The following is a 15,628-nucleotide window of genomic DNA, read 5'->3' on the forward strand; positions in this document are numbered from 1 at the left end:
CATGTCTAATAGTGAGTAGTGTGGTTTAGAGATGGGTATCTGAGTATGGCCTACCTAATTTTAGCATGGTAATACATAGGACAAGTATTTATTTAATCAAAATTAAGTAATTTAGATTCTTTATTTTTTTTACATTGAGAAAATTTAATTTGTATATATATGTCACCAATTTTAAATACCAAACAACATATTGCTTGTTAGATAATTGTTCTAAACGTTTTGTGTATGTTATAAAGAAGAATAATGAAAATTATTTGAACTTTATTAAAATAAAATCTTACTGTCAAGTGCAGGTCAGAGCTTGCTGGTAATATCTGCTTTAATCAAATATCAAGAAATTGTATTTAATCTTCTCAAAGAAAAAAAGTCTACTCTCTAATAATTACCTAAAAATAAAACTTAGAAAAATCTTTTATCATTAGATGATAGGACATCACTGGCATTATGAATGACAACAAATTAATTTTTTCATTCAACACTTTATGTTTAGCTTTATGTACATTAAAAATGGCTAATAAATGCTGATTATCTCATGTTGTCTGTAAAAGTAAAATGCTGAGTATAAAAACTATTTAGTCTGTAGTAATTGGTCATTTGTAATAAAAATACAGCTTTCAAATTATCTTATTTAGACCTGACCTGTATGTTTATAAAATAATCTCTTAAACCTTTTGAATTATAATACATAGGAGAATACACCTACACTTGCAACATTCATATACTCATGTTGAATATTTTAGCTGAAGTATCTTAAGCCTATATGACACATTGGATACACTAACAAATATCTATTTTTAATAAATACTGAACAAGGACTGAAATATGATTATATTTAGTATTAATGAAATTCATAGTAAATTTATGTAACAATCTATCTAGAGACATAAAATATAAAATTCACACAAATATTCACATACATCATTCATCTATACTTATAAAATTCATGTGCAAAGACAATTAACAATTCTTAAATCTAAGTAATATGTAATAAGATTATTCGTTATTATCCTGAAAACACAGAATAAAAAAACAAATCTATAAATAATTGATTGGGAAGGTAATCTTAAGACTAACCTTGCCAGCAGTAGTAGCTGTAACTATAATATCACGACCACAATGACTCATCCTACAAGTATGTTGGCCTTCAAGGCTTTTAATGTTGGAATTATTTTGTGAACTCTTTTACACTTTAAACCTGATATGTACAGTTGATAAAAACTGAAATACACATACACGTGAAATACATTTCAAAATGAATACAAAATGTTTTTTACTTTGGCATTAGTGCCTTTTAAAATAAAAACCTCACTAAATTTAACAGGTTAAATGTATTTTGGTAAACCATTTTCCTTATCACTCACAGTACATTTTAAGTTAAAAATCAGAATTACAACTGACATAAAATCTAAATTGGGTTTTATCTTATCTTAATAATACTATATGGTTAGTTTTTTTATTGAAATACTGTTGATTCGATAGCAGTGAAGGAAACTACAACTTAGCAGTACCAAATAAACATCATTTAAATTCATTAACTTATTATTAGGATAACTAAATAATTACAATCACTGATGCACGTTATGCGAAAAGATTACTCCATAAACTTAACAAATCCAACTATCAATTAATAAACAAATACGATATAGCAACTGAACAGGACCTGGTACACCTCAGTGTAATATTTCAGAGTTCACAAACAGTTGAACTGATAATTATGGAACCTTTTTTTTTAATCTATCAAAACCAGTTAGCACCCCATACAGTAAATTTTTATAAATTTACTATACAGTATTAAAATAGAACATTAAACAGTAATTCCATGTCTTTATTGAAAGATCTTCAAAAAAAGTTTTGTGGAAATTTTGTGTATCTGGAAAGTTATTTTATGTTAAGGCATAATTAATCTTTTTAAAACAATCTGCAAAGATATTTACATAAATTCTATCATAAAATATTATCAGTTGCCACATCTTTCAGTTTAAAGTATAATTACAAGTTTAAGAGAAATATTTTGAACAATCTGAAAAACGTTCTTTACTTAAGTTAGATGCAAACTGATTTATGTTAGCAGTGTCTTTTTATTAAGAAAATATATTCAAGTTTTGAAATAAATTTTTCTCCAAGTCATTTGAAGTAGTGTGAAAATTGTTATTAAGCCACCATAGTACCATTATTTCCTTCTACATTGCTAGAAATCGACTTAGGCCTATGTAGGAAACAATCTGAATTAGAACTTGAAATGCAATTTACCTTAATCTTAAAATTAATTTAGCTTAATGGTATTTGAACTATCCTTAATAGCAAGTGGCAGAGACCTCTAAAGAACCTAGTAATAAAGTCTTAGGAGCCATAATTTTCTGAGAGGCATAAAATAGTAATTGCACTAATTTTATAAATTATCTACCAATGTACATGTTGTAACATACAACTACAATCTTCAGATAAAATACTATCAAACTTTTGATTTGGATTCATGCATACTTAGATATTCAGTTCCACATTGGAGGGTGGGGGAGTGGGCTGTATCATCCTCTTCACTAACTTTTTTCAATCTGACAAATTAGCTTATTCAATAGCCAGGATAGTAACTGTTTTCAAGACTTCTCGGGAAAGCAGAAGGCCAGAATGTATCTGTCTGATAGCTTATTGGAGACAGGTAAATGAGGCCCATTTCATTTCAGTTAAATCTCTAGTCAGTTAGTCTATCCATTAATTTTGTGCAGAATCTGATGAATTACTACCAAATTCAGGATGTATATATAATTCTTTAGAATATATGTAATGTTATGTTTCATCATTGGGTAATGTTACAGATTTCATGGTCTTATATAATCGTGGTAGCTTGATTAAAATGTATTAATTAATTTTTTAATTTTAATTATTATCATATACTACTTGCAACTTCCCCCAAGAATCTAGTCCGGGTTTGCTCTTAAATTTGTATATAAAAGCCTACCATTTTATTCTGTGCAACATGAAAACATGCTTAGAAAGATAGCTTATATTACTTGAATTATACCAGTTGTAACAGCTTATTATGAACTGGTAATTTGCAAGGAAAAAATGTTTTTACATGATAAAATTAGTTGTTAGAAAGCAAAAACAGATAATTTTAAAATCTGTATTGTTGTGTCATCATCTGAGCTGTTTCATGTGGAATGAATAATGCTTCACTCATGACTTAGGTTTCAATGCCTTTTAAAGACAGACCTACAATAGGGCCGATGGTAAATGTTCTGAAATTCATTTTCCGTCATTGTTCTACTCACATTCCTCCAGATATAAAATCAAGCATTTCCTCTTCTTGTTTTTCTCCCTCCTAGTTAAGTACATGAATAAGGATGAAATGCATATCACATAATGATAAATAATTTTTCATAAAATTGTTTTTCATATTAAGATGTTCATTAAATGAAACATATATAACACATTGAAGATTACACCTGAATACATACATGTATAATAGAATTAAAATGAAGACATTATTGAATATAGTATACTTAAATTAAGAATAGATTATAATATTATGTACTGAATAACCCATAAATACTAACTGAATCATGATGCTTTTAGTTATAATGGTAGTTCTCTACTGCTCAGCCTAATTGATGTTAGGTACTGTAATTTTGTCAAAATAGCCTCAAACAGTGGTGTGTGTGTGTGTGTGTGTGTGTGTGTGTGTGATTTGACCACACTGATGTACCTGAGCTGAGGTATCTTGAAACTGCACTTTAACTAATTGTGATATGTTATTTGTTATCCAATATTAGCAATTATTTTTATCATAAAGTGAAGAATACCTGAGTGCCAATTCTAACTTTGGAAACTTTTAATTTTAAAGAATAAATAGGCTTGCACATAAGTTGAATCCATACCAAATCTTTGAATTATTTCACTGTCTAAGACTTTCCAACTATAACTATTAAACATTTAAATCTACTCTGCAAATTACAATTAATGAATCAGAATGGAAACTAGTACAAATTTCAGAAGTTGGCAATTTATTTGCCAATTCTATAAAATATATGTACAAGTATATATTATAATAAGGATTTTGTGATCCAGATGGCACATTTTTTCATACAAATCCTGTCATTTATAATGAATCTTAAAGCATGGTAAAATAAATTATGTAGTTGTATAAAATAATTTAAGCCTACTTTTAAACTGTGGATCACTGTAGGTTATTGAACATCTTTTTAAGTTAAATTTTTAATGAAGTACATTTTCAACTTACTATTTTATTACAAATTGAAGCTTTTACAGTAAGGAATATTTGCTTCTGGAATAGGTGTGACTAGTATGATCCTTGTCAAATACAATAGTTTTAAAATTTGTGTACATGGTGGATCTTTTCTGATTACCAAGTTTGGGTTCTTTGTTCTCTCTGGCTATGATCAACAAAATTATTGCATCAAAGTTTTCTTACTGTAAAATCTGGAACTTATAATAAAATGATACAGAATCGACAAATGCACTCAAAGTGGAACTTTTGATTTATGCTAAGAAGTATGTGAAAAGAGAAATGTGAAATGTTGGATAAATTTCTTGAAAATGATTAAACAAACTATAATTAAAACTTATTACAAAGAGAGAAAATGCTGTTATCACTCACATGCACACCATGAATTATATAACAGATGGCATAAAAAATACAAGAGGAAAATTAGAAATAACTGAACAAAGAAAGCGTTCTTTTCATGCATTACAGAAGTAAAAATATTAGAGATGTAAATTAGAAGTCTTACAAGCAATTTGCATTATTTTGTATTGATGTATTCAGTTTATTTATACATACCTCATCAAGGTCTTCTTCAAGAACAGAAAAGCTCAAATTACTGCTATAAGGGCTTTTCACTTTTCTGTCATCAGCATCATCTATTGTCTGTTCTTGTTCAAACTGTGAATGAAGCTGAGCCAACTGATGGGTAACTAAATCTGGTTGTTGCAAATCTAAAAGAGCCTTCAGATCCTTCTTCAGCACATCTTCCATCTGTTTCTCTGGCAGTTGATAGCGGTACACTACTTCTGAACTCAGACAGACACGTTCCAGCCATGGTGGATCTTTTCTGATTACTCTATTTGGTGTCTTTGTTTTCTTTGGCTATACTTAACAAAAGTTAGGTATTAATGTGAAAACTATATTAAGACTGTACGTGTGTATATTTTCTTAATGGTCCTAATAATGTATTTCTTCAGATTATTCCTGTAACTTAATTTGACATCAAATTAGGTTCCTTCACCTAAGGAGCAAAATGGTAAATTTAGGAGAAACAGGTTTAAGATACCTAAAACTAAATGGAAATTCATATTTTGTAATCGTACAGTTTTCATAAAGATCAACACTTCAAATATAAATTATAAAATATTAGAGTATTTAAGATAAGCATATTACCTCAGATTTGCCAAAATGTAAAGAACTGTCTTCCTTTGGCTTGTAACAAGAAAGAGACAGTTCGTCTTTGTTATCACTGCATAAGGTTGTGGAAGAACTTGCCTGTTTAAGATGTATCTTGGAACCAGTAGATGAATTTTTCTTTACTTTTTGTTTTTGTGCTTCACACTTGTTTTCTTTTGAAATAGCCTAAACAGGTATAAAACTTACAAAATATACACTCTGTATCTTTTCCTGTTTAAATAAACAAAGACAAATTACAATATATGTCACAGGAAGAAACAAGAAATATTCTGTGTTCTACTGTTTATACAAATAATAGTTACATAAGTAGGAGGAAAAACCAAATATTCTGTGTTTTACTGTTTATACAAATAACAGTTATATCAGATATGTGAAAGAGAGAGAAACAAAAATATTCTGTGTTCTGCTGTTTATACAAATAACAGTTATATCATATATGTGGCAGGAAGAAACAAGAAATATTCTGTGTTCTGCTGTTTATACAAAAGAGAGATATGTATGAGGTGAAACAAGAAATATTCTCTGTTCTGCTGTTCATACAAATATCAGATATCTGGAAGGAAGAAACAAGAAATATGTGTTCTTGTGTTTATACAATTAACAGGTATATCAGATGTGTGGGAGGAGGAAACAAGTAATATTCTGTGCTTTACTGTTTATACAACTAACAGATATGTGGGAGGAAAAAACAATAAATATTCTGTGTTATACTGTTTATAGAAATAACAGTTATATCAGATATGTGGGAGGAAGAAACAAGAAATATTCTGTGTTATACTGTTTATAGAAATAACAGTTATATCAGATATGTGGGAGGAAGAAACAAGAAATATCCTGTGTTCTGCTGTTTATACAAATATCAGATATGTGGAAGGAAGAAACAAGAAATATTCTGTGTTTTTGTGTTTATACAATTGACAGGTATATCAGATGTGTGGGAGCAGGAAACAAGGAATATTCTGTGTTGTGCTGTTTATACAAGTAACAGTTATATCAGATATGTGGGAGGAAGAAACAAGAAATGTTCTGTGTTCTGCTGTTTATACAAATTACACTTATGTCAGATATGTGTAAGAAAGAAATAAGAAATATTCCGTCATATGCTGTTTATAGAAATAAAAGTTATATCAGATATGTGGGAGGAAGAAACAAGAAATATTCTGTGTTCTGCTGTTCATACAAATAACTGATATATGGGAGGAAGAAAAAAGAAATATTCTGTGTTCTGGTGTTTATACAAATAACAGTTATATCAAATATGTGGAAGAAAGAAATAAGACATATTCTGTGTTCTGATGTTTATAGAAATAACAGTTATATCAGATATGTGGGAGGAAGAAACATGAAATATTCTGTTTTGCTGTTTATGCAAATAACATTTATATCAGGTATGTGGGAGGAAGAAACATGAAATATTCTGTGTTTTGCTGTCTATACAAATAAGAGTTATGTGGGAGGACGAAACAAGAAATATTCGTGTTCTGGTGTTTATACAAATAACATTTATATCAGATATGTGGGAGGAAGAATCTAAAAATATTCTGTGTTTTTATGTTTATACAAATAACAGATATATGGGATCAAGAAACAAGAAATATTCTGTGTTCTACTGTTTACGGAAATAATAGTTAGATGTGTGGGAAGAAGAAACAAGAAATATTCTGTGTTTTACTTTTTATACAAATAACAGTGATATCAGATATGTGGGAGGAAGAAACAAGAAATATTCTGTGTTCAACTGTTTATACAAATAAGAGTTATATCAGATATGTGGGAGAAAGAAACAAGAAATATTCTGTGTCCTGCTGTTTATACAAATAACAGATATGTGGGAGGAAGAAACAAGAAATATTTTGTGTTTTACTATGTGGGAGGAAGAGACAAGAAATATTCTGTGTTACGCTGTTTATAGAAATAATAGTGAGATATGTGGGAGGAAGAAACAAGAAATATCCTGTGTTTTACTGTTTATACAAATAACATTTATATCAGGTATGTGGGAGGAAGAAACAAGAAATATTCTGTGTTTTACTGTTTATACAAATAACAGTTATATCAGGTATGTGGGAGGAAGAAACAAGAAATATTCTGTTTTACTGTAATACAAATAACATTTATAACAGATATGTGGGAGGAAGAAACAAGAAATATTCTATGTTCAACTGTTTATACAAATAACATTTATATCAGATATGTGGGAAAAAGAAACAAGAAATATTGTGTGTTCTGCTATTCATACAAATAACAGTTATATCAGATATGTGGGAGGAAGAAACAAGAAATATTCTGTGTTCTACTGTTTATACAAATAACAGATATGTGGGAGGACGAAACAAGAAATATTGTTGTTCTGGTGTTTATACAAATAACATTTATATCAGATATGTGGGAGGAAGAAACAAGAAATATTCTGTGTTTTACTGTTTATACAAATAACATTTATATCAGATATGTGGGAGGAAGAAACAAGAAATATTCTGTGTTCAACTGTTTATACAAATAACATTTATATCAGATATGTGGGAGGAAGAAACAAGAAATATTCTGTGTTCAACTGTTTATACAAATAACATTTATATCAGATATGTGGGAGGAAGAAACAAGAAATATTCTGTGTTCTACTGTTTACGGAAATAATAGTTAGATGTGTGGGAAGAAGAAACAAGAAATATTCTGTGTTTTACTTTTTATACAAATAACAGTTATATCAGATATGTGAGAGGATGAAACAAGAAATATTCTATATTTTGCTGTTTATACAAATAACAGTTATATCAGATATGTGGAAGAAACAAGAAATATTCTGTTTCCTGCTGTTTATACAAATAACAGTTATATCAAATATGTGGGAGGAAGAAACAAGAAATATTCTGTGTTACGCTGTTTATAGAAATAATAGTTAGATATGTGGGAGGAAAAAACAAGAAATATTCTGTCTTCTGCTGTTTATACAAATAACAGTTATATCAGGTATGTGGGAGGAAGAAACAAGAAATATTCTGTGTTTTGCTGTTTATACAAATAACAGTTATTTCAGGTATGTGGGAGGATGAAACAAGAAATATTCTATATTTTGCTGTTTATACAAATAACAGTTATATCAGATATGTGGAAGAAACAAGAAATATTCTGTTTCCTGCTGTTTATACAAATAACAGTTATATCAAATATGTGGGAGGAAGAAACAAGAAATATTCTGTGTTACGCTGTTTATAGAAATAATAGTTAGATATGTGGGAGGAAGAAACAAGAAATATTCTGTGTTTTACTGTTTATACTAATAACAGTTTTTTCAGATATGTGGGAGAAAGAAACCACAAATATTTTATATTCTGCTCTTTATACAAATAACAGTTATATCAGGTATGTGGGAGGATGAAACAAGAAATATTCTGTGTTCTGCTGTTTATACAAATAACAGTTATATCAGATATGTGGAAGAAACAAGAAATATTCTGTGTCCTGCTGTTGATACAAATAACAGTTATATCAGATATGTGGGAGGAAGAAACAAGAAATGTTCTGTGTTCTGCTGTTTATACAAATAACAGATATGTGGGAGGATGAAACAAGAAATATTCTGTGTTCTGGTGTTTATACAAATAACAGTTATATCAGATATGTGGGAGGAAGAAACAAGAAATATTCTGTGTTCTACTGTTTATACAAATAACAGATATGTGGGAGGACGAAACAAGAAATATTCGTGTTCTGGTGTTTATACAAATAACATTTATATCAGATATGTGGGAGGAAGAATCTAAAAATATTCTGTGTTCTACTGTTTACGGAAATAATAGTTAGATGTGTGGGAAGAAGAAACAAGAAATATTCTGTGTTTTACTTTTTATACAAATAACAGTGATATCAGATATGTGGGAGGAAGAAACAAGAAATATTCTGTGTTCAACTGTTTATACAAATAAGAGTTATATCAGATATGTGGGAGAAAGAAACAAGAAATATTCTGTGTCCTGCTGTTTATACAAATAACAGATATGTGGGAGGAATAAACAAGAAATATTCTGTGTTTTACTATGTGGGAGGAAGAAACAAGAAATATTCTGTGTTACGCTGTTTATAGAAATAATAGTGAGATATGTGGGAGGAAGAAACAAGAAATATCCTGTGTTTTACTGTTTATACAAATAACATTTATATCAGGTATGTGGGAGGAAGAAACAAGAAATATTCTGTGTTTTACTGTTTATACAAATAACAGTTATATCAGGTATGTGGGAGGAAGAAACAAGAAATATTCTGTGTTTTACTGTTTATACAAATAACATTTATAACAGATATGTGGGAGGAAGAAACAAGAAATATTCTATGTTCAACTGTTTATACAAATAACATTTATATCAGATATGTGGGAAAAAGAAACAAGAAATATTGTGTGTTCTGCTATTCATACAAATAACAGTTATATCAGATATGTGGGAGGAAGAAACAAGAAATATTCTGTGTTCTACTGTTTATACAAATAACAGATATGTGGGAGGACGAAACAAGAAATATTGTTGTTCTGGTGTTTATACAAATAACATTTATATCAGATATGTGGGAGGAAGAAACAAGAAATATTCTGTGTTTTACTGTTTATACAAATAACATTTATATCAGATATGTGGGAGGAAGAAACAAGAAATATTCTGTGTTCAACTGTTTATACAAATAACATTTATATCAGATATGTGGGAGGAAGAAACAAGAAATATTCTGTGTTCAACTGTTTATACAAATAACATTTATATCAGATATGTGGGAGGAAGAAACAAGAAATATTCTGTGTTCTACTGTTTTACAAATAATAGTTAGATGTGTGGGAAGAAGAAACAAGAAATATTCTGTGTTTTACTTTTATACAAATAACAGTTATATCAGATATGTGAGAGGATGAAACAAGAAATATTCTATCTTTTGCTGTTTATACAAATAACAGTTATATCAGATATGTGGAAGAAACAAGAAATATTCTGTTTCCTGCTGTTTATACAAATAACAGTTATATCAAATATGTGGGAGGAAGAAACAAGAAATATTCTGTGTTACGCTGTTTATAGAAATAATAGTTAGATATGTGGGAGGAAAAAACAAGAAATATTCTGTCTTCTGCTGTTTATACAAATAACAGTTATATCAGGTATGTGGGAGGAAGAAACAAGAAATATTCTGTGTTTTGCTGTTTATACAAATAACAGTTATTTCAGGTATGTGGGAGGATGAAACAAGAAATATTCTATATTTTGCTGTTTATACAAATAACAGTTATATCAGATATGTGGAAGAAACAAGAAATATTCTGTTTCCTGCTGTTTATACAAATAACAGTTATATCAAATATGTGGGAGGAAGAAACAAGAAATATTCTGTGTTACGCTGTTTATAGAAATAATAGTTAGATATGTGGGAGGAAGAAACAAGAAATATTCTGTGTTTTACTGTTTATACTAATAACAGTTTTTTCAGATATGTGGGAGAAAGAAACAAGAAATATTTTATATTCTGCTGTTTATACAAATAACAGTTATATCAGGTATGTGGGAGGATGAAACAAGAAATATTCTGTGTTCTGCTGTTGATACAAATAACAGTTATATCAGATATGTGGGAGGAAGAAACAAGAAATCTTCTGTGTTCTGCTGTTTATACAAATAACAGATATGTGGGAGGATGAAACAAGAAATATTCTGTGTTCTGGTGTTTATACAAATAACAGTTATATCAGATATGTGGGAGGAAGAAACAAGAAATATTCTGTGTTCTACTGTTTATACAAATAACAGATATGTGGGAGGACGAAACAAGAAATATTCGTGTTCTGGTGTTTATACAAATAACATTTATATCAGATATGTGGGAGGAAGAATCTAAAAATATTCTGTGTTCTACTGTTTACGGAAATAATAGTTAGATGTGTGGGAAGAAGAAACAAGAAATATTCTGTGTTTTACTTTTTATACAAATAACAGTGATATCAGATATGTGGGAGGAAGAAACAAGAAATATTCTGTGTTCAACTGTTTATACAAATAAGAGTTATATCAGATATGTGGGAGAAAGAAACAAGAAATATTCTGTGTCCTGCTGTTTATACAAATAACAGATATGTGGGAGGAATAAACAAGAAATATTCTGTGTTTTACTATGTGGGAGGAAGAAACAAGAAATATTCTGTGTTACGCTGTTTATAGAAATAATAGTGAGATATGTGGGAGGAAGAAACAAGAAATATCCTGTGTTTTACTGTTTATACAAATAACATTTATATCAGGTATGTGGGAGGAAGAAACAAGAAATATTCTGTGTTCTACTGTTTATACAAATAACAGTTATATCAGGTATGTGGGAGGAAGACACAAGAAATATTCTGTGTTTTACTGTTTATACAAATAACATTTATATCAGATATGTGGGAGGAAGAAACAAGAAATATTCTGTGTTTTACTATGTGGAAGGAAGAAACAAGAAATATTCTGTGTTACGCTGTTTATAGAAATAATAGTGAGATATGTGGGAGGAAGAAACAAGAAATATCCTGTGTTTTACTTTTGATACAAATAACAGTGATATCAGATATGTGGGAGGAAGAAACAAGAAATATTCTGTGTTCAACTGTTTATACAAATAAGAGTTATATCAGATATGTGGGAGAAAGAAACAAGAAATATTCTGTGTTCTACTGTTTATACAAATAACAGTTATATCAGGTATGTGGGAGGAAGACACAAGAAATATTCTGTGTTTTACTGTTTATACAAATAACATTTATATCAGATATGTGGGAGGAAGAAACAAGAAATATTCTGTGTTTTACTATGTGGGAGGAAGAAACAAGAAATATTCTGTGTTACGCTGTTTATAGAAATAATAGTGAGATATGTGGGAGGAAGAAACAAGAAATATCCTGTGTTTTACTTTTGATACAAATAACAGTGATATCAGATATGTGGGAGGAAGAAACAAGAAATATTCTGTGTTCAACTGTTTATACAAATAAGAGTTATATCAGATATGTGAGAGAAAGAAACAAGAAATATTCTGTGTCCTGCTGTTTATACAAATAACAGATATGTGGGAGGAAGAAACAAGAAATATTCTGTGTTTTACTATGTGGGAGGAAGAAACAAGAAATATTCTGTGTTACGCTGTTTATAGAAATAATAGTGAGATATGTGGGAGGAAGAAACAAGAAATATCCTGTGTTTTACTGTTTATACAAATAACAGTTATATCAGGTATATGGGAGGAAGAAACAATAAATATTCTATGTTTTACTGTTTATACAAATAACAGTGATATCAGATATGTGGGAGGAAGAAACAAGAAATATTCTGTGTTCAACTGTTTATACAAATAACATTTCTATCAGATATGTGGGAGGAAGAAACAAGAAATATTCTGTGTTTTACTGTTTATACAAATAACAGGTATCTGGGAAAAGAAACAAGAAATATTGTGTGTTCTGCTATTCATACAAATAACAGTTATATCAGATATGTGGGAGGAAGAAACAAGAAATATTCTGTGTTCTACTCTTTATACAAATAACAGATATGTGGGAGGACGAAACAAGAAATATTGGTGTTCTGGTGTTTATACAAATAACATTTATATCAGATATGTGGGAGGAAGAATCTAAAAATATTCTATGTTTTTATGTTTATACAAATAACAGATATGTGGGAGGAAGGAACAAGAAATAATCTGTGTTCTACTGTTTACGGAAATAATAGATGTGTGGAAAGAAGAAACAAGAAATATTCTGTGTTTTACTGTTTATAACACTAAAACCCGCGCCCGCGTCGCGCTAAACATGCTCGCCCTCCCAGCCGTGGGGGCATATAATGTGACGGTCAATCCCACTTTTCGTTGGTAAAAGAGTAGCCCAAGAGTTGGCGGTGGGTGGTGATGACTAGCTGCCTTCCCTCTAGTCTTACACTGCTAAATTAGGGACGGCTAGCACAGATAGCCCTCGAGTAGCTTTGTGCGAAATTCCAAACAAACAGATATGTGGGAGGAAGAAACAAGAAATATTCTGTATTCTGCTGTTTATACAAATAACAGTTATATCAGGTATGTGGGAGGATGAAACAAGAAATATTCTGTGTTCTACTGTTTATACAAATAACAGATATGTGAGAGGACGAAACAAGAAATATTGGTGTTCTGGTGTTTATACAAATAACATTTATATCAGATATGTGGGAGGAAGAATCTAAAAATATTCTGTGTTTTTATGTTTATACAAATAACAGATATGTGGGAGGAAGAAACAAGAAATATTCTGTGTTCTACTATTTACGGAAATAATAGTTAGATGTGTGGGAAGAAGAAACAAGAAATATTCTGTGTTTTACTTTTTATACAAATAACAGTGATATCAGATATGTGGGAGGAAGAAACAAGAAATATTCTGTGTTCAACTGTTTATACAAATAAGAGTTATATCAGATATGTGGGAGAAAGAAACAAGAAATATTCTGTGTCCTGCTGTTTATACAAATAACAGATATGTGGGAGGAAGAAACAAGAAATATTCTGTGTTTTACTATGTGGGAGGAAGAAACAAGAAATATTCTGTGTTACGCTGTTTATAGAAATAATAGTGAGATATGTGGGAGGAAGAAACAAGAAATATCCTGTGTTTTACTGTTTATACAAATAACATTTATATCAGGTATGTGGGAGGAAGAAACAAGAAATATTCTGTGTTTTACTGTTTATACAAATAACAGTTATATCAGGTATGTGGGAGGAAGAAACAAGAAATATTCTGTGTTTTACTGTTTATACAAATAACATTTATATCAGATATGTGGGAGGAATAAACAAGAAATATTCTGTGTTCAACTGTTTATACAAATAACATTTATATCAGATATGTGGGAGGAAGAAACAAGAAATATTCTGTGTTCTACTGTTTATACAAATAACAGATATATCAGATATGTGGAAGAAACAAGAAATATTCTGTGTTTTACTTTTTATACAAATAACAGTTATATCAGATATGTGAGAGGATGAAACAAGAAATATTCTATATTTTGCTGTTTATACAAATAACAGTTATATCAGATATGTGGAAGAAACAAGAAATATTCTGTTTTCTGCTGTTTATACAAATAACAGTTATATCAAATATGTGGGAGGAAGAAACAAGAAATATTCTGTGTTACGCTGTTTATAGAAATAATAGTTAGATATGTGGGAGGAAGAAACAAGAAATATTCTGTCTTCTGCTGTTTATACAAATAACACTTATATCAGGTATGTGGGAGGAAGAAACAAGAAATATTCTGTGTTTTGCTGTTTATACAAATAACAGTTATTTCAGGTATGTGGGAGGATGAAACAAGAAATATTCTATATTTTGCTGTTTATACAAATAACAGTTATATCAGATATGTGGAAGAAACAAGAAATATTCTGTTTCCTGCTGTTTATACAAATAACAGTTATATCAAATATGTGGCAGGAAGAAACAAGAAATATTCTGTGTTACGCTGTTTATAGAAATAATAGTTAGATATGTGGGAGGAAGAAACAAGAAATATTCTGTGTTCAACTGTTTATACAAATAAGAGTTATATCAGATATGTGGGAGAAAGAAACAAGAAATATTCTGTGTCCTGCTGTTTATACAAATAACATATGTGGGAGGAATAAACAAGAAATATTCTGTGTTTTACTATGTGGGAGGAAGAAACAAGAAATATTCTGTGTTACGCTGTTTATAGAAATAATAGTGAGATATGTGGGAGGAAGAAACAAGAAATATCCTGTGTTTTACTGTTTATACAAATAACATTTATATCAGGTATGTGGGAGGAAGAAACAAGAAATATTATCTGTTCTACTGTTTATACAAATAACAGTTATATCAGGTATGTGGGAGGAAGAAACAAGAAATATTCTGTGTTTTACTGTTTATACAAATAACATTTATATCAGATATGTGGGAGGAAGAAACAAGAAATATTCTGTGTTACGCTGTTTATACAAATAATAGTGAGATATGTGGGAGGAAGAAACAAGAAATATCCTGTGTTTTACTGTTTATACAAATAACATTTATATCAGGTATGTGGGAGGAAGAAACAAGAAATATTCTGTGTTTTACTGTTTATACAAATAACAGTTATATCAGGTATGTGGGAGGAAGAAACAAGAAATATTCTGTGTTTTACTGTTTATACAAATAACATT

At 29.7% G+C, this 15,628-nt stretch overlaps 1 pseudogene across 1 annotated transcript in view; it reads right to left on the reverse strand.

The window, feature by feature from the left end:
* Positions 1 to 3,068: 3,068 nt before the first annotated feature.
* LOC143242353 (uncharacterized) overlaps positions 3,069 to 15,628 on the reverse strand; it is a 53,308-nt pseudogene continuing 40,748 nt past the window's right edge. The window contains exons 10-12 of the transcript XR_013022586.1: positions 5,396 to 5,584; positions 4,799 to 5,104; positions 3,069 to 3,319 (exon numbers count right to left, since the gene is read on the reverse strand). The product of XR_013022586.1 is annotated as an uncharacterized LOC143242353 (transcript). The remainder of the gene's footprint in view (positions 3,320 to 4,798; positions 5,105 to 5,395; positions 5,585 to 15,628) is intronic.

The sequence above is a fragment of the Tachypleus tridentatus genome, unplaced genomic scaffold (genome assembly GCF_004210375.1).
Source record: "Tachypleus tridentatus isolate NWPU-2018 unplaced genomic scaffold, ASM421037v1 Hic_cluster_2, whole genome shotgun sequence".
NCBI lineage: Eukaryota > Metazoa > Arthropoda > Merostomata > Xiphosura > Limulidae > Tachypleus > Tachypleus tridentatus.